The 19,571-nt window shown below is 41.9% G+C and overlaps 1 long non-coding RNA gene and 1 pseudogene across 1 annotated transcript in view; one reads left to right on the top strand and one right to left on the bottom strand.

The window, feature by feature from the left end:
- Nucleotides 1–19,571, top strand: part of LOC126416691 (uncharacterized) — a 398,529-nt gene that overhangs the window by 104,966 nt on the left and 273,992 nt on the right. The window lies entirely within an intron of this gene.
- Nucleotides 11,765–11,882, bottom strand: LOC126417342 (5S ribosomal RNA; annotated as a pseudogene).

The raw sequence follows: 19,571 nt of genomic DNA, 5'->3' as shown, positions 1-19,571 counted from the left end.
CTGCTAAGGTCATCAGTCCCTAAGCTTACACACTACTTAACCTAAATTATCCTAAGGACAAACACACACACACACACCCATGCCCGAGGGAGGACTCGAACCTCCTCCGGGACGAGCCAAACAACCTCAAGTTTCACATAATGTTCAGTGTGACTATCATTTACGATGCGTCAAACATCCCACTGCTAATCAATTTCTTCCCACACTCGTTGCAGCAAATCGAGCATAACTTAAACAACAGCAGCGTATATTCAATTTTCCGGGTCGATTAAATTGTTAGGGAAGGAACCTAAAAACGGCTTTTAATGAAGACCCAGAGAAAGAAATCCAGTGGCCTCAAGTCTGGGGAGGGAGCGGCCATGCGCTTGGCCCTTCACGCCCAATTCACCGACCTGGGAAGCGATTGTCGAAGAAACCTCCAACTTTCGTGAGGAAATGATATGGTGCACCGTCTTGCTGATAGTAAACCATTCTATCTTGGTCATCTTCATCGATCTGTGGAGTTAAAAACTTTTCAAGCATATCCAGATACACAGCACCACTGATAGTTTTCTCCATAAAGAGGGAAGGGCCGTACACTTTCAGTTTGCTAAGGGTAAGGCTGGCGCTCCTGGAGGCGGAGTGGGGTACTGATGCACTACGTGAATCAAACTTGAGGTTGTTTACAAAGTGACACATCTACCGATTCAGTACGTTGTCTCTCTAAATTTCTATATTATTCCAAAGCGGTAAAGTCTTTTTTGACTCACCCTGTTACATTCCTGATACGGTCAGTCTGGTGCGATCTGCAGTGTCTGATAAATGAGAATAAACTTCACAAGCCAAAAGCTCCAAAACATCGTTTCGAGGATGATCTGTTTCGACAAAGCTATGCTGTCATCATCGGATCTTATGCTTTTGAATTTTTTCTGTATGTTACCGATTAGTGTTACAAGTCGCTTCACACTGCTTATGTGCGCCCCACCATCATGGAGATCACTACACGATGTCAAATTTAAAAGTAATATGTACAAACCAAAACATAGCTATATTACGCCGATTTCAAGTGTTTATTTTCACTACCAGTTGGCAATTCCAGTTGTTCAAATGGCTCTGAGCACTATGGGACTTAACATCTATGGCCATCAGTCCCCTAGAACTTAGAACTACTTAAACATAACTAACCTAAGAACAGCACACAACACCCAATCATCACGAGGCAGAGAAAATCCCTGACTCCGCCGGGAATCGAACCCTAGAACACGGGCGTGGGAAGTGAGAACGCTACCGCACGACCACGAGCTGCGGACTATTCCAGTTGTATATAACGCTTTTACATTTGACAAGCCAACGTGTAGTGATCTTCATGATAGTGGAGTGTACATATGAAATGTGAAATGACTTGTAGCGCTGATGGATAATATGTTGCAAAAATTCAAAAGCATTAGATCCGAAGATGACGGCATGACTCTGTCGAAGCCGGTCATCCACCAAATTGCTTTTTTAGCGATCTTGGCTTGTGAAGTTTTCTTCAGTTACTATCTTTTTGTTTTACTGAAATTGAAATGTAAAAACAATGAGGTCAGGTTTCTGACAGTTAATCGTTATTAATAATCATGAAAATACCATCCTGACATTGTTGATTAGCTTTTTATTGTAGGTGCATTCCACTTTATACACAAGCGACTGCACAAAAGAAAATAACTTGCCAACTATTACGACGGGAGATAATCTTTTGCATTGACGAGGGCTTCTGTCTGGAATAGCAAAATGGAAGTACCACGTTGCTCATGAGTGATCGTGACTGACAGAGTGGTAGCAATACACGGCTGGTAAATGCCACACGAACTGAGAGTTCAACAGATTATGCACTATGCAATTCGAGGTCTCGCCTGATGTTATGACTAAAGCCCAGATTTTCTTGCACTGTCAAATCGTAAAACATATTGATAGTTGATTTCTACCGCCATCTCCCCAGCCGAACTGGGGCACTTTCGGCCTAATTCATATGAAAAAACATGTCGGCTCCTTCTCTCGTGTTTTTTTATTGTTATATTTTTTCTTTAACTGATTTAATTTTGTTTCTGTAAAAGTTATACATTTCAAGTGTTCTAATTCTGTCGGAAGGTTTTCTTGGCCGGTTATGGCCTACGGTATACACAACAAAATGCAAAAGTTGTTATTCGTGTTTATATAAGGTAATCTCCCTTGGATATATTGTTTATTTAGAAAATCCGTTTCGCTTACGTTCGTCAGGCAATGTCATATGGACAGAATGGAGTTCCTGACATTACACATAGCGAAGAATGGTCGTAGCAATGGTAGATCTTGATGCTGAAAAGTCCGTAGCGCCTGTCCGAATAGTTCTAACACGCCAGACTTGGGGCTTGTTGCCACGGGTAACGCCTAATACTGGGAAAAGTATGAGAGAAAGACATTTTTATTTTTAAATGAGAATATTTGAGGTTAGTCTTGACCATGACAGTTACGCCTATCAACTGAAAATACAAATTACAATAACCGGTAACGTTTATTTTGTATTTGCCTGGAAACTGTTTGATCAATAGGTTTAACGCACGGAGACGTAATTGGTTGCAGTATCTGTAGTTGGCAAGTGTAATACTCAGATCTTGTTTTGGTGCTCATATTGTTTATTCCGTGTTGTGTAATTTCAACTTAGACAAAAATTTTGGGGACAGCTGAAGTGGTTTATACCTTTATTTACTTACGGTTTGTTTTGTTTATCCCAGTGAAGCGCTGGATACACATGTGTTCCTCAGTGAAGATTTCGATTTGTGAAAGGCGATCACACAAAATGAAATTCTGATGACTTTTTAAACCGTTTTATGCATTTCAGTTAGTGACAGTAGTGTGTGTCGTCTAATGTTTGAGATCCCACATGTTGTGGATGAAGGCTACTTTGAACCGGGTGGCGGCAGCTAGATACAGTAATATACAGATTGGTGTGTGAGAGCGTTCAGTGCACAGCATGACCTAATGTTTCAGATGGCTTCTTTCGTGTACAAGAGAGTAAAGTACAACTGCACGTTGACATTAGACTAGAAAATAGTGACGTGTTTTCGTGGGTTTCTTGCTGGTCGGTGCAAAGGAATTTAAGAGCTTTTTTTGTACGAGAACAATTTTTAGTTGAGGGGAGGCGTGGACAACTAGCGACACTCTTGACAGCTATTGCTATAACGTTTCTGTGACTATCTTGCAGAACCGCGAGAGGGGAACCACGGGGTGCCCTGTAGCCTCCTCGCAGTTTTTTAAGCTGGGGGTTGACGCCGCAGCTTGGGGGCGAGGCCTGGCCACCCCGCTGAGAAAATAATAGCGCACGCCCACCCCGCGGGGCTAACCTACGAGGGTGGCACGGGTGACTGACAGATGTTGTCAGAACTTCTGTGCATCAACCATGAGAAAAGACCGCTTATGGCAGGCGTACGAATTTCACAATGGATCTCTCCGGCAGGCGCAAAAATTTGTCAAGATGGGGGCCAGGGATTACTACAGGGGAATTTACCGTCGCTAACACTACATCCGCCGGCTTTGTAGAAGTTATCAGACTCCGAAGGCAATGTTACGTTCACGGTATAAAAAATTTATTTCGTGCAGGTATCTAAAGAAATAATGGATGATAATTAGTCTACTCCAGCCGATTCCTTGAAAAGGGAACAAAGGGAGCCGCGAAGTACACAAATTACTACATCGTGGGGTAGAAAAATCAGATTTGCGGCGCCATGTAACGGATTGCGTTCCCCCTCCCGCCGGAGGTTCGAGTCCTCCCTTGGGCGTGGTTGTGTGTGTTATTCTTAGCATAAGTTTGTTTAAGTAGTGTGTAAGTCTAGGGATCGATGACCTCAGCAGTTTGGTCCCTTGGGATTCACACACAGATTTTTTTCCGATCAAAATAAGAAATTTAATAAGCTCTGAATTAGAGTTAAAAAATGCCATCTGTATTTGCATTTAGATACAAAGTATAAAAGATACCAGAGGAAACGTTGCAGTACTGTTTTAGCTATTTTCCGTTTCAGTTGAAAATTAGTGTCACGTCGCGTGCTCTAATACTTCCCTACAGTAGGTGTGATCTTGGCATAATGTAGAGCATGACCAAAATTTAATGGCGATGTATGATTCCCAAAGTCCACAAAAAAGCAAAATATTTATGTGGGGCTAAACTACATAAAACAGCATCTGTAACACAGCTGGAAACGTGCTGAAGTCTTCTCACCCATATATTCATAAAAGTGTGGCGTAATGCAAATCTTTGAGGAGCCAGAATAGATACCCCTAAACGTGTAACTTGACATATTAGAATTATATAACGGAAAATGAAGCGAACAAGCAATCTTTCAGCAACATGACGTTCTTTCAGACCACAAAGGAGAAACAGCTGCAAAGCCGTCGAACTCTGCACCTTTAAATAGTCCCTGTGGGGCCACAGCAAGAAAAATGTTTATAAATGTTTACCCTCCCTACCAATAAGGATGAGTAAATGGACCTAGTTGTTCCGTTATTTCGTAGGAAATAATTTCCGCCATAAAATTATTTTCTGACAATTTGAAATTTTGCGTGGCGGAAGTGTTTTCGACCCATGGAAACCACAGCGAAATATCATGTCACATTAATTCAGCTAAAAATTATACACGTTGCGCAGGTCAATATCCTGCGCATGATCATTAGGTACATAGGTAACAAACGAAATCAGGCAGCTGACTGAGAAGATGACTTTCGATATAATCTCTTTACAGAAGCCGTACACCAGTGAAGGCAACATCTGACTGATGTCAGATACTGCACTAGTCATCACTGCAGGAAAGCGCGGTCGATAGTCATAATTAATAAAACAACGTATAACGTATAACAACAGTTTTGTGATGAACTTGTCCTTGTAGTAGAGTTAATTCCTCGTTTCGGACTATGGCAATTTGTAAACATGTGGTCTTAGTAGAGCTGTAAGTATAGGATTTATTGATAAAAACATACTACAAACTATAAAATGAATTGCAAAATGCTGATAAAATCTTTGAAGTTTTAACTATGCTATTACAAATGCTCTGTGTGTCCACCAGCAGCAGCAGCACGAAGAACATCTAGACGATAGCTACATTCGTCATAAACTTTACGCTGTGTATCTGCTTTTACAGAAGTTATGGCAGCTGTTATTCTGTTCTTCAGTTCTTGCGCGTCACGAGGTACAGGAGAGGTGAACACGGTTTCCTCCACATATCCCCAGAAGAAAAAATTGCTTGGGGTCATGTCTGCCGATCTTGGGAGGCCATGCATGCGGGGCAGTTTCTCGGGCAGAAGGTCATTGAGAAACTGACGAGCGTTGTGGTGCCACTATAGCGGAACTCCATCTTGTTGGAAAATGATGTCATCTGAGTCCTCCTGAAGTTGTGCAAAAAGGTAGTCTGCAACATTCCAGTCACTGTGTTTTCCTATGGAAGAAGGGATTGTACACTTATTCACGAGAAATGACACAAAAAACGGTCATTTTAGGTGAATCTCTTTCGTGATCAGTAATGTCATGGGGGTTGTCGAGTCCCCATATGCGCACGTTATGTCTTTCAGCTAACATGAAATTTCATTTCGTCAGAAAATTAACAGTGGCAAAAATGTATCGTCTTCCATGACCTCTAGCAGAGCAATACTGAAGTCAACTCCTTTCCTTTCATTACCAATGCGAAGAGCTTGCACTAATTGTAGTCTGTGTGGTTTACAGACCAAACGACGCTTTAACACTCGCCATACAGTTCTCTGCTTGCGCGGCGAGTTGACTTCCGTGGACTCAACTTAAACGATTGCCGAATACTTTCAACAGTGTTATCAGAAGTGCGAGGCCAGCCTGGATTCTTTCCTTTGAACAAGCATCCTTTCTCTTCAGATTGGTGGTACCAACGACGAACGTGTTTGGGTCCAGGGTGATTAGCGGCTAAATGCTGATAAAAAGCACGTTGGACCGATATCACCGATTCACTCTTTGCAAACTGCATCACACGAAACGCTTTCTGTTGAACGGACACCATCTTACTTCTGACTGACCGCAAACTGAGAAGACGCATTCACAAACTCTAGGCCACATCCATTCAGACAACACACATTTCCTTGGCGGAACGTCCCATGTTTCGTAATTATTACCGGTCAAAATCAGAACATTTGTTTTGAAACACCCTGTCTTTTAATAAGAAATCTCAGGTGTGTCTGTGAAGCACCAAACAATATATTTGTCCTCGTAATAATTGGAATTAGCATATCAAGTCAATTTTATGAAAAAAAGAGTACTGGATGCTCTTGGCTTTGAGTTCCAGGACGTGACAAAGTAACTTCAGCCTCGTGTGCAAAAATTGCCTTGTAACTTGCCGAGCTATGAAGGACAGCTTGGGATGTTGCCAAATATTGACCTTACCAAGGCCAGTAGTCGTGCCTTTTATCTATACAAATTAGGATGTGGCTCAAGATCTAACCACGAGTAACCAAAACATGACTCATTTCGTCCAAAAGAGGGATGCAAAATCTGAAATAAAGTTCAAAACGCTGCACTGGCTGTTAATCAAAGTGTACGTTGGTTATGAGGTGATGGAACTTGGGGAAAATACCGAAGAAAAGGCTGTAGAGAATACAGAATGCTTACCTGATGCAGTTCCTAGAGTCTCCAGAATGTACTCACTGGAGATCAGAGCTCACCCATTGGGTGAGAAGATTCTACGAGCTCGCAGACTATAACAGATAATGAGATTATCACTCTGCAGTGGAGTGTACGCTGATATGAGACTTCCTGGTAGTTTGGAAGGTAGGAGACGAGATACGGGCAGAAGTAAAGCTGTGAGGACCGGGCGTGAGTCGTGCTTCGGTAGTTCAGATGGTAGAGCACTTGCCCGCGAAAGGCAAAGGTCCCGGGTTCGAGTCTCGGTCGGGCACACAGTTTTAATCTGCCAGGAATTTTATAACAGAGAAGCCTTTTTCCAGATAACAAGGCGGTCTTGGTGTGGGATCACAAAGAAAGTAGGTAGCCTGTATGCTGACTCAATACACTGTCCAGCACAGCTGTATGTGCCTGCAGGTGCACCGAGAGAACGCTGGTTGATGCACAAAGAAAACGCTTGTTAACAGGCCAGTTGATGTAACACTACTAGCATCAACAGCGTGTATCGTGCACTCCAGTTTTTCCACATTATTTCTCAAACAACTTTACACAAACTATTTGCTGAGAAAATATTCTCTGTGGTTAGAGAGCAAGTGCCTGGTAGCTTCCCCATCTTCATGACCTTACAGGGTATCCACCAGATGACGCTGTAGGCAAAGGGGAGCACTAATTGTTTGTTTTGTTACTTATAGCCTCATGTGTCAGCTTCATGGCCACCTGACTAATTTTCATTAATTTTCATAGTGTACGTTGGTTACATTTTGGCAACAACACGCCCACTGAGCGAGGTTGTGTCGCGGTAAGCAGCGTCTATGTTGTCAGGCAAGCGTGTTTCCGCATAGTGGCTGATCGAGGCGGCATCCCCCCCACCCCCACCCCTCCCTCTCCATCTCCTCCTACGCTGTAGTGAAAGCACCATTGCAATGCCCTCGAAACTTCTTTTAAGAGGATCTGTCATTGCAAGTGTGGAATGGGAGGGATATCCGTCGGGTTGATAACACACTGATTGTCCAGTGGGTTGTCTTCCAATAACTGCGACAGCAGCGTATCTTAGGCATTCATGATGCTTGAGTGTATTTAGATTCCCATCAGTAAAATAGACACTAATAATGCGGGTCTTGAAAAACACGCACCGAACTTTGACTGACCAACGAGCGTTGTTTTTAGTCAATTCTTTGGGTCAGGGTGACGCCGTTGAGCGCCCGTTAACTCGAAACACTCACGCACGCACACACACACACACACACACACACACACACACAAATGACCATTAGTGCATATTGCGAAGATTGACTTTTCAGTAACTTGTAAACGATGATTCTTCCTTAAACAAAATTTTGCATAGGTAAGCCGCATCATTTTCCACTTTTCGTGGGTAACATTCGGAGAACTGTAACCAATTTTGGAAGCACTACCATGAAGCTGCAGATACGGCGAAATGTGAAGAGGATGAAATGAGGTGGACTGTAGTGTTTGCAGAACATTCGTTTGGTTGAACCCCCTCTTACTTGCGAGATGTCTCTCAGTGACATTTGCATCGTGAGTTACCGCTGCTAAAATGTTGGTTTCGTGTCTCTCATCTGTTGCTCTTTTTCCACTTGGCGTATTTTATTCTCCACACTTCCATTTTCTAGAACTGTTTTTATAATGTTTGCAACGGCGGATCGTGACTACTTGGCTGGATCCGGATACTCTTCAGCGTACAACCGTACCGCTGCCCCAATAGCTTAGCAACATTCACCGTAAATCGTATTCACTTTTTCCACTGCAGCATACATCATGAATCTTTCAATAGTTTTATGAGCAAGTTATCCGATTGCTGCCATACCAGAACACACACTGATGGGCTTCAAGCGCACGGGGAAACGCAAGAACCGTATCTGAGCTACGTGTTTGCTTACATCTGGTATAATAGGGCAGGCGTTTGTGAAACCTCTTCTTCTGACTAGGGGACAGTGAATTGCGGCGCTGTTCTATACTATTTGACCAAGTCCCTTACAAGTTATGTCGTTGAAGTGTTCTTAGAAGCTTCTTTCAAATGCCACAGAAAAACGCATATAGTTCCGTTAGAGAAATACTAAGCCGGTGCTGCAGTTCAGCGACTATAAATGGTTAAAGTTACTTGCCAACGTCGAGAAATTCGCCGTGTTATCCACTATATCTTTGCGAAAACCGCACTTTGATATATTTATTCATTCTGGTTATATCTGGGGTTAGCCTGACTTGGCTGCCTGGCCTGTATATAGACTGTACCAGCAGGAGTGGTCAGTATTCAGGAGTACTGCAGGAAAGCTAATTTGGAGCAAAAAATTTCATATGGACATACGCCCCATTCCAAGTAATCTCCGAGATAGAACACGTTGTTCCAGTGTACATTCGTTTTTGGGCTAGTGCCGCGCAGGTATGTCTCTTACCCAACCAACCTGTTTGACGTTCAATTTTAGCCTAACCTACCTTGTTGCTTTCAACCTCTTTGCTCTGGATGTCTTTCTGCCGTATTATTGGGAGTGGTCGCAAAATTTTACCCTGTGGGACCCTTTGTGATTTCCCTCTATTCAGTAAAGTTTTCTACCTTTTCTACATTGTTTGAATTATTCAGCACAACATTTTGTTTTCTGTTTGTTGAGTATGAGTCAAACAGGCTGTGTGTATGCAGTCAGTTCTATAAATCACAATGTATTTTTACGTTAAATCACAGAAAATTGCCTTTCTTCGACATCCACATTCTACAGAAAAAAATGCACGGGATGAAATTTTATAAGCGACATTTTTGTAATGCTAGTGTGCAAGGAATCGCTCTGTGGCGTCTAAGTGCCCGAGTTTCGCTCTGTGTGCGTGTGCGTGAGAGAGAGAGAGAGAGAGAGAGAGAGAGAGAGAGAGATATGAGTAGTCACTAGTGAAACACACAATAATGAGGAGCATATTTACGTAACCTTATCATCCATAGAGATACAGGCATCAACTTTTGTTCAAATGGGACTTTACTGATTTTTAGCTTCAAATCAATACTTCTCCTCGAGACAGTATAATTATTTTGTAGATTTCAAACGGTGAACATACTGATGACTTCGAAAACACAACTGATTATCTGTAAAGATGAAAATGGATTATCAGTATGTTTGACGAACGACGCTCTGAACAGGAATTGGAGCAAATAGTTGGTACACTATTCGCTGCGAATTTTTTTGCATATCTCACAGATCATTGTTGTGTATTAAGTAATTCCTTTGGTACGCTTTAGTCGCAGCTGTTCATTAATAAAAATGCACTGAGTTACAGAATCCCCACCTCAGAACTGCATCAGAAGTGACGACTTATTTTCATATGATTTGTTAACCTTTTATTTTTTCAGAGAGGTGTCATCAGTGGCGAGTTCAGAGTATCTCTTACTGGCAGAAATTTAGTGATTTAGTTTGTATTATAGTGATGCAGCCAGCGTCTGCCGTTGAACAACAATTGTAGTTTACCTCCGCGGATCAGGAGAAGAAGGATATTCTCCGCCCATTCCACCAGCGTCGGTCCATTTACCACTGGTTGTTGTGTTAACTGTCGCCCTAATTCTTTATTTTTTCATTTACGGACTTCGTGTCATTGAGCCCTTCAGCAGAATGAACCTTACCTAATTTTACGAGTTACTGTAGTGAGCACCATGCTGCTATGAAGAGATAATAACCCACGTCAGTGAAGAGTTTTGCTCAAGTTTGCAATCAGTTCTGATAATCAGCCGATAAAACAATGTCCTGGCGACTTTCACGAAGCGTTAAACACAACAGTAAGATCATTTCGGTATTCATTAGTCGCCATCATATGCGACGAAATTAAAATTAGTGTCACCGACTGAGTCATATACATCCACAAATAGAATACTATGTAACGTAGCAGACTGCACTCGCAATTACACGTTCAAAATACGAATATTCTGAAAGCCTAGAGGCTTCGTTAGTATGAAATCAAAAGGGATTAGGAGCAAACGGCGCCAGTTGCAAGGCCCTGGATGGAAACTCCTCCCCACGCTCAGCTTGATGGACGTCTTAATGTTGTCTTGATATCTCTCTGCCATAAGCGTCCTGAAGTGGACAGGTCCATTTATCAGACGTATTCCCCGTTGGCACAGCAAGGCCTACTGTGATATAGTTACTATACCACAGGATGGCCGTTTTCGTTCTTTTGATTATTACAACTGAACAGCAGTTTCGCTTAACGCAAGGGGTTATTGTTCCTTTCTACACATCCTGATGGGAGCTGTTTCTCCCGTAGCGTTAGCAGAGGCTGAAAACGCAATTTCACTATACACTTTGGGTGGTTGCATTTATTCACAGGTTTTTGAGCCGACTAATTGGTTATTATTCGTGGTTTTCTCAAAAAGCTCATTTTATTGATTTGAAACTATATATTATTCGCACCTTTCAGGATAGTGTCAATGAAAATATTCCTAAGAGTAACTTTTTTAAGTTTTTAATTGAGACTTTACCTAACCGTATCCTGCTGAGTAGTAGCCCTCTGAACAGCACCCCAAACCAGGAAACCCGCTGCCACTTTACCTGATGCTGCTCGCACGTTCAGAGAGCTTTAAGAGCCCGTCTTTCAGCTTGCCTGAAAGTCCACCTTAGCTGGTGCTGCCCGCACTCTTATAAGCGACCGACCACTTCCCACATTCCCAGCTTTAGGGCCTTGGGCTTACCCGTCAAGCTTTTGTACCCGCTCCTGGGCTGGCCAGCAACGATCGCTGCGGCTGGACTGGCCGCAGTGCTTTGACGGTCCTGCGACTGTCAGCCAGCGCTCAACCTCACAAGCAAAATTCGCCTCATCTAGTACCAATTTCACGCGGCCGAATAACTTTGCTACATTCACGTAAATTACAAAATGATCAAAAGATCAGAAAGTATTGTTTGCCCATTATGTTTACAGTGTAACTACTGGAGATAAACTCTCTCCTCTCGCACAGGCCTTGAAGGCCCAAAGGTATCAACTGGCCGCCGTGTCATCCTCAGCCCACATGCGTCACTGGATGCGGATACGGAGGAGCATGTGGTCAGCACACCGCTCTCCCGGCCGTATATCAGTTTCCGAGACATGAGCCGCTACTTCTCAATCAAGTAGCTCCTCAGTTTGCCTCACAAGGGCTGAGTGCACCCCGCTTGCCAACGGCGCTCGGCAGACCGGATGGTCACCCATCCAAGTGCTAGCCCAGCTCGACAGCGCTTAACTTCAGTGATCTGAGGGGAACCGGTGTTACCACTGCGGCAAGGCCGTTGGCTACTGGAGATAAGGGAAAATAAAAAAAAGAAGGCTTGTCAGTTTGGAATACACAGGAAAATGATAGTTACTGAAGAGGAGGACTACCCAAATAGCTCTTAATTTATGGTATCCAGATTGCCATCAGTGAATCTGAATGTTATTAATAGGCTTGCTTTAGCTCCAACCCCTAGTTACAGAAATGGGGCCGGCCGGGGTGGCCGAGCGGGTCTAGGCGCTACAGTCTGGAACAGCGCGACCGCTACGGTCGCAGGTTCGAATCTTGCCTCGGGTATGGATGTGTGTGATGTCCTTAGGTAGTTAGGTTTAAGTAGTTCTAAGTTCTAGGGGACTGATGACCTCAGAAGTTAAGTCCCATAGTGCTCAGAGCCATTTGAACCATTTTGAACAGAAATGGGAATAAAACTCGTTGTGCTATTCCTTTTGTATTTTGGCCCTAAGTGACTCAGCAGCTGACTGTGCAGCGTCATTGACGCACACCCTTTGCATCTCAAGAAAGTCTGTCTGTGAAAACAACCTTGCAGAATATTTTTAACAGCTCTGTTACCATTGTCATGCTTCCTGGAATGACTCAGAATTATCCCGATATGCTCACTTGATATTTTCTTGAAATTTCCGCTAAATACCCCGAATTATTCTCGTTTGAGGTGTGACACTGAGTTAGTAACTTTACATTTATGAGCCCAGCAGGGTCAGTCCACACGGAAACCACAAACAATTTCACATTTTACGTTAGGAATGTGCCGTCTCGCAATATCTGAGACAGTAGAAGAAAGATAAATGCCGCAGTTTTTCTGCAGCTCAGTGGTATTGTGGACACACTGTAAAACTGGGGATTGTTATCTCTTGATTCTAATCTCTCTTGAGTGAACGCTTTTACCTCTTCTGTAACAAAACCACGGGCAATAGATCGAAAATTAAGACAAAAACTTAAGAAAATTGTGCATTATATGTCACGTCACTATCTAGATTAAGAGCCCCTGGTGGAAAACTTGTTTTACTGCAGAACTGAACACTTGTTAATGAATGCATTTTTCTGCTTGAGCCAAGATAATTTTTAGTCTTTCGAGAAGACAATTTTATTGATGAAATAGTGGCATAATATTTTGTTAACTAGGTTTTGTAATTTGTCTGTTCCCACTGCCACATTTCCATACTTCTATGCAACTGCTCTGATGCTACTCGAGTATGACATAGGACTGCATGTAGACAGACCACTTTCTAGTCAAAATTCGTTAATATCTTACTATCTGTGGCATTTTGCACAAGCTCGTATTGCAGGTGCTATATGTTTTATTAAAATACACTTTTGTTGTAAGATCATTATGATAGAGCTGTAATTTATTTGCAATTGTACAATGCATATTTTATAGCGTTGTGCGTTAGTTTATGTGGCTGCGGTGGTCGGGCGGGTAGAGTTTGGACCCCAGGACTGCAGGTTCTGATTCCATCCCAGCCGCTCCAAAATGACCCCAAGTCCACTCATCCTGGTGTCAAAATGAGAGCTAGGGATCTCTCTCAAGGGGTAAAAGGTAGCCAGAGCGAGGTAGCCACCTACCTTCCCTTCCTAGTACCCTGGCGAATAGAAAGGCTCCACTCTACCCGCACTCAGGCCGATAGTCCAGTCAGAAGCTTGCGTTACAGACTTACAGAATGGTTCAAATGGCTCTGAGCACTATGAGACGTAACATCTGTCACCAGTCCCCTAGGCTTAGAACTAGTTAAACCTAACTACCGTAAGGACATCACACACATCCATGCCCGAGGCAGGATTCGAACCTGCGAGCGTAGCAACAGCGCTGTTCCGGACTGAAGCGCTTCGAACCGCTCGGCCACAGCGGCCGGCTTACAGACTTACATTTGCGTTAGTTTATTCAACACAATTGATAAACATAAGGGAGAAATTAATTGTCAGTGACATATTCGCTCACATTATCAGAAACAGTCTAACAATGTAACGGAGTCAGTTGACTCTGTTTCATGAAGCACGTCTGGTGCCTTCGCATGCTGGGAGTGTTTGGTTCCTTCGACATTTCACTCTGTCGCAACTAAACGTAGCCTGTGGAAAACAGAGGAGGGGTTTTGTTTATTTATTCACCTCTACACAGTCCCCTTGATTCCCACTTTTCCCTATAAATGTGCGTGGGTGAGTGGATGCGAAAAGGAGAGTACTTTTAAGTTGCCTTCACTATGTCCAGAGTTACAGAGCTGTTGGAACTTCGTAGACAGGAAGTGCAGGTACTAGAGGGGACACCGCGTATGTGCTTTTTCCCAGAACGTTGAGGCATTGTGAACGATTTTATTGATGGTGTGCTTCTACTTTTAGATAGCTCTTATGATGAGTTGTCAGTCGTTTTCCAATGTCTTGATGGAGCTACCTTTGTGTCTGGCAGGATAACTTTTGACTGTTAACACCTCTTGTGTCTCGTATTTCGCTGCCGATGTTAAATCGTCTTGTTCAAACTGAAGATGACAAAGCAGCGACTCTAGCGAACGTCCACTTACGTGCCGAATTTCTGTCCATTTTCCGATCTTTGAATTTCTTGAAGATTAAATTCAACCTTCGACTCATCATGTCTCCCTTACTTTGCTGGTAGAGTTAAATTATGTCACACAAACTGTAGATAACGAATCAGCGAATCTAGCTAATACATGCGTGTGGAATTTCTATCTGTTTCCCTATTTTTGTACTTCTTGAAGATAGAGCAAACTCTGCCCTTCAGCCCACCATGTCTCTTGAATCCTGTTACCAGTGGTACATTTTCCAGACTGCGTTACAGGACGCATAATCTCGTGTTTCTGATTTCTGTATTATCGTTCCCTTTTATATGATGGTCCTTGATGCGTCTCGTCAGGCCAGATTGACGACACTGATATTCCCGATAACTCTCTAATCTGCCTGAAAGATCGTAAATTGTGGATGGAAATGTTGTTACGTTCCTGTATATAACTTCATGTAGGTAACTGAGTGTTCTCCACTCCCCTTACCATACTGCATCTCATCTTTTGGAATCGGACTGTGTGCATTACTGATTTTCCTTGCGTAAGTGTATATTAAGGGACTACTTACAGAATAGTTGTGGCACAGAATTCATGTGTTTTTGAACTGGTTACTCTTCCTGTTCTTATAGGTATATGCTGATCTGTGCAGAGATCTCCTTTGACGCTATATTGATGCAAGTCCTTATTCTTTCTTGCTTAATAAATTCGCATTGTGATTAATGAATTTCATTGCTCCTTAACGCAGCCTGTATGACACCATCTCATTCCCCTATCCACCCCATGTGATCCCCCAAAGTGTTGATATGCACGATGTCTATGTGTATGCCTGGAGTTGGAGAACGATTCATACTTAGGAAGCAGTTTTCTCGAACTTAAAATATAACGCGTTGCCAGGGTCGTCACCTTCTTTCTCCTCCACATACATTTTAAACAATAAAATAATTCTTCTAGTTGTTCAGACAGATTTCGGGACTGGAGCCGGTCGTCGACGAACTCCTCCAACGGTATTTCGACTGGGGACTTGCCAGTCATCTTCAGATGAGTCTACAGATGAAGATGACTGGCAGGTTCCCAGTCGAAATATCATGAGAGGAGTACAACGACGACCAGCTGCAAGCCCGAAATTTGTTTGAACTTTTATTTCGCGGGGATAATTGTAAAACTCACTCCTCCTAGTTATCCGTTGAGCTTAAAAACAACAGTAGTCACTTTAATTACTGGGCCATTTCAATAGTACGAACTTAATTAGTGTGATCGGCACTCTGGGCTGTGAATGTGACGCAAACGAACGTCATGCGATTCCGACGAACATGAGGAATGAGCTAAGATGAATAACCACCATCAAAATAAATGTTATAAACATTCCCCGTTCAAAGCCTCATTTGATTTGTAAACGCCATTTCTGTAGAAACTTATTGTTTCAGAGTGCAATATGTTGTTAGCCAAAGGTTGAAACGCATTTTCGCCCGGCAAGGGATTTTGTTGGTGGTTGTTCGATAGGGTTCGTAAAATTTAAACATATTGTGACATAAGAGCAGAAGAATGGGGTGAGGGATTATTTCCCAACCAAGCTCCTGGACAGAAACTTTTGTGAAATCAGCAGACTGCTTACCTACAGGCGTCTCATATGTTGGCAACACATGTCAGTGGCAATATACAAATCCTTAGAAGCATGGTACACCGCACCTTCCTTGTGTCGTGAGATGCATAACAGCATCTTCTGAGGTCTTACACAAACATTTGATGTGTTTTTTTTAGGGTTCAACCATTTCTTTATGAGGGTGACATAAAGGCACCATATCTAGTCACCATTGAAAATGTTCTGCGTGCATGGAGTATCCGTACGTCTGACTTTTTCTTTGGTTGGTTCAAATTCCTGTCTGTTCGTCCTGATTTAATTTTGTCATTATTTCCCTATTTAGCTGTAGGCAAATGCTGTCTGATGTAGTGGACTGGTTCTGGTTTACTATTCCAAATCTCTTAGCAAAAGGTGATCTTCATCTCCAGCAATTCCAAGAACTCCGGACTCCACAGTTTTTCGGAAAGCATGTTAAACACGGTGATGTTCACCGCTATCGACTAGAGTGAAGCCGTTTTATATTATACTATGACAGAGGGAGATGTCACAGCAAATGTAAACTCTGCGTCTTGCTTAAACATAATATTTTGTTTTTGTATCATTATTGAAATAAAAAATTATTGTCTGGTTACGAAATTCTCCGGTTTCTACACAGTTACATGTTAAAAATATTTCTCTTATCATCCAGATTTTTTTCGAGGCTACGAAACGACACTGTGGATGACCACATCAATTTCGCCATGATGTCAGCAGTTCTTCAATATTGTTAAAATACATATATGTTTCTGATTTAAATAATGAAAACTGCACCACTAATTTTTTTTATGCTTAGCACAAACGCGTTTCGAGAATTTATCATTTTCAGGTGCATTTGTGCATTTGTTTACGTGAATATATTTGGTGATTTTCTGTCTCTCTTTTGTCTTTTTGAAGTTAGACTGCAATCAGAAAATCGGTCAAGGCGAATCTTTGAGTGTTTTTAAATGCTACTGTTAGAAATAATATTTTTGATTTTCTCTTAGAGAGATTGCGCCTCCTGCATTATACTGATTATGACACACATGCAAATAATCATTTACATTGTTTGTTTACAAAACATGCTGCAAAGATGTTCCTATAATATGGCTTCACAAAGAGTTTCTACACAGAGTTGTTACAGTGTTTTTGGATTACATTATGTATATAAGTAAGGCTGCACATTATAAAATGTATTTTTGTCACTATTGACTACTAAACTATCGATTACTTTTTTTCTTGTGAGGAAATGTACATATTCATGAAACTCGTTACGGTTATCAATTGCAGGAGAAGCATTTGAAGAAAGTAAGTGATTCACTACCTAGTTTGTTATTGAGAATTTTTTCTCCTTACTTTTTGTGGCGTACAAAATTATTTTGTGATGTACAAAAAAACGCAAGAGACGCACAAAATCACACAAGCAAGCGTCACCAAATATATTCATGTAAACGAATGCATAAATGCACTTGAAAATGAGAATAAATTTTCGAAATGCGTTGTGCTAAGCAACAAAAAATAAGTAACTGGTGCTTTCTTTTATTATTTACATCATGAATGACGCAGTTGCAGGATTTCCTGAAACATCTAATTAAATGAACGAAATTAACATATATGTTTGTCTTCGACACAGTAAAAAGCATAATAGAAGTGCAAGAAATGAACAGGACACGAGCACCGATGTTTGTGTTTGTTGACCAATTCTATGTCAACTTTCTGTATAAAGTTGCATTTTTAATAAACTTCGGTGGTCTGAGCTTTTATTTCTTGCAATCATAACCTTCACTATGCTATCATATGATTCTCATTAATTGTATAGATGAAATAATAATTTTGCATCGGTTAGATACTGCTGTAAAGGTTGACAATCGATTGTCAGCCTTTGTAGATATGGGTAGTGATATATGGCAATAATATATCAAGAGCGGCCTAAAGTTCTCAACTCTTACATGAGAAACTACAAAACTTGTTTTCCTACTACGGTTGCCTACTAGACTTACTATTAACACAACTGATGACTATTGCATACTAAATGGGAAAGATTTATTTTTGTTTGGGTATAGTTGGAACTATTATATTAATAACATATCTACTAGCTCACAAACCTGGCCTTGCCCGGGTATTCATTTTGGCAATTTTCTATTAGAAAAGAAAACAAAAAATGAACTGTATTTGTAGTGTTACATCGCGGACAGTTTCTGCACGCTGGACGAAGCTGCTCCATTTGTCTACAAACGTTTCTATGGCAAAGCATCTCCACAGCTGTATAGATGGCGATTGTTTTCTCCTACAGCCGTTTGCTCTTCGCAATTGAAAGCTGTCAAAGGTGCTGTCAGATGTAAGGGAGTTCCTTAAGTTGACTCGACCGAAGGAGTATCTTAGTAGTAAAGAATAAATGTGTTAAAACTTTACACAGGATGCGTAATTTTTTCACGTATCTCAGTGTTTTTAACGTCATGTCTCTTAACTATGTGTCGTACAATGATATACTTATGTAGGTACATTCAGTGGCATAAGTGGATACAGTGAGACAAATGTGTTTCGAATGGAGTTAGTAGCACAGGAGTAATAAATTTAAACGTCATGCACAGTGCGGCAGTTTTTCAGGCATCTCAGTGTTAATGACTTATGTCCTGAACTATATGTGGTGCCATCCTACAATTTTGTAGGTGCATTTAGCTGCATATATGGATACTATCTACGATGCTTATCGTGAATAGAGTTAGTAGGACTGAAGTACTAAATTTAAACTTTATACGCGATGCGACATTTTTTCACGCATGTCGTTTATGACGTCAGATTTCCTGAACTATGACATGCAGGTCGTTCTTTTTCTGACAGAGATTAATGTCAGACAGCAAGGGGTGTGTTTACGAAGTTTGGTTGAAACTGATCCAGTGATTTAGGAGGAGACATGGACCCACTGGACTCCCAGGAAAGGTTCCAAGCACAGACCGTTTGAGGCGTTACTCGCCTGGACAGAAGTCGGCATTCCGATGCACCACTGCAGGTTTACTGTAATCCTTGGACCTTCACATTGACGATGAAACACAGAAATTGAATCGGGATTGAACACAACAGGCAGTATGCCGTCTTCTGTCCAGGGGAGTAACGCTGCAAACGGTCTGTGCTTAGAACCTTTCCTGGGAGTCCAGTAGTAGTTTCCGATTCTCCACTGCAGGTTTACTGTAACTCTTGGAACTTCACATTGACGATGAGACATAGAAATCCCTCCTGGGAGTCAAGTATCGTTTACCGATGCACTACTGCCAGTTTACTGTATCTTTCGAACTCCCAGAATGACGATTTAACTCAGAAATAGAATCGCTATTTAATAATAAAGGGTCCTCGCCGGCTTCTCCCAAAGCGAGCAATGTAGCTACAGTAAACCTATGGATCCTCTCCTGGGAGTCAAGTATCGCTTACCGATGCACGATGCACCACTGCCAGATTACTGTCTTTCGCACTCCCAGAATGACGATTTAACGATTCAATTTCGGAGTTTCATCTTCAATGTGAAGGTCAAGGGGTTACAGTAAACCTGCAGTGGTGCATCGGAAACTTCTACTGGACTTCCAGGAAAGGTTCCAAGCA

Source organism: Schistocerca serialis, chromosome 8 (assembly GCF_023864345.2).
Source record: "Schistocerca serialis cubense isolate TAMUIC-IGC-003099 chromosome 8, iqSchSeri2.2, whole genome shotgun sequence".
Classification (NCBI taxonomy): Eukaryota; Metazoa; Arthropoda; class Insecta; order Orthoptera; family Acrididae; genus Schistocerca; species Schistocerca serialis.
Note: the sequence above shows the minus strand (reverse complement) of the source record. Positions and strands in the feature narration are given on the sequence as shown.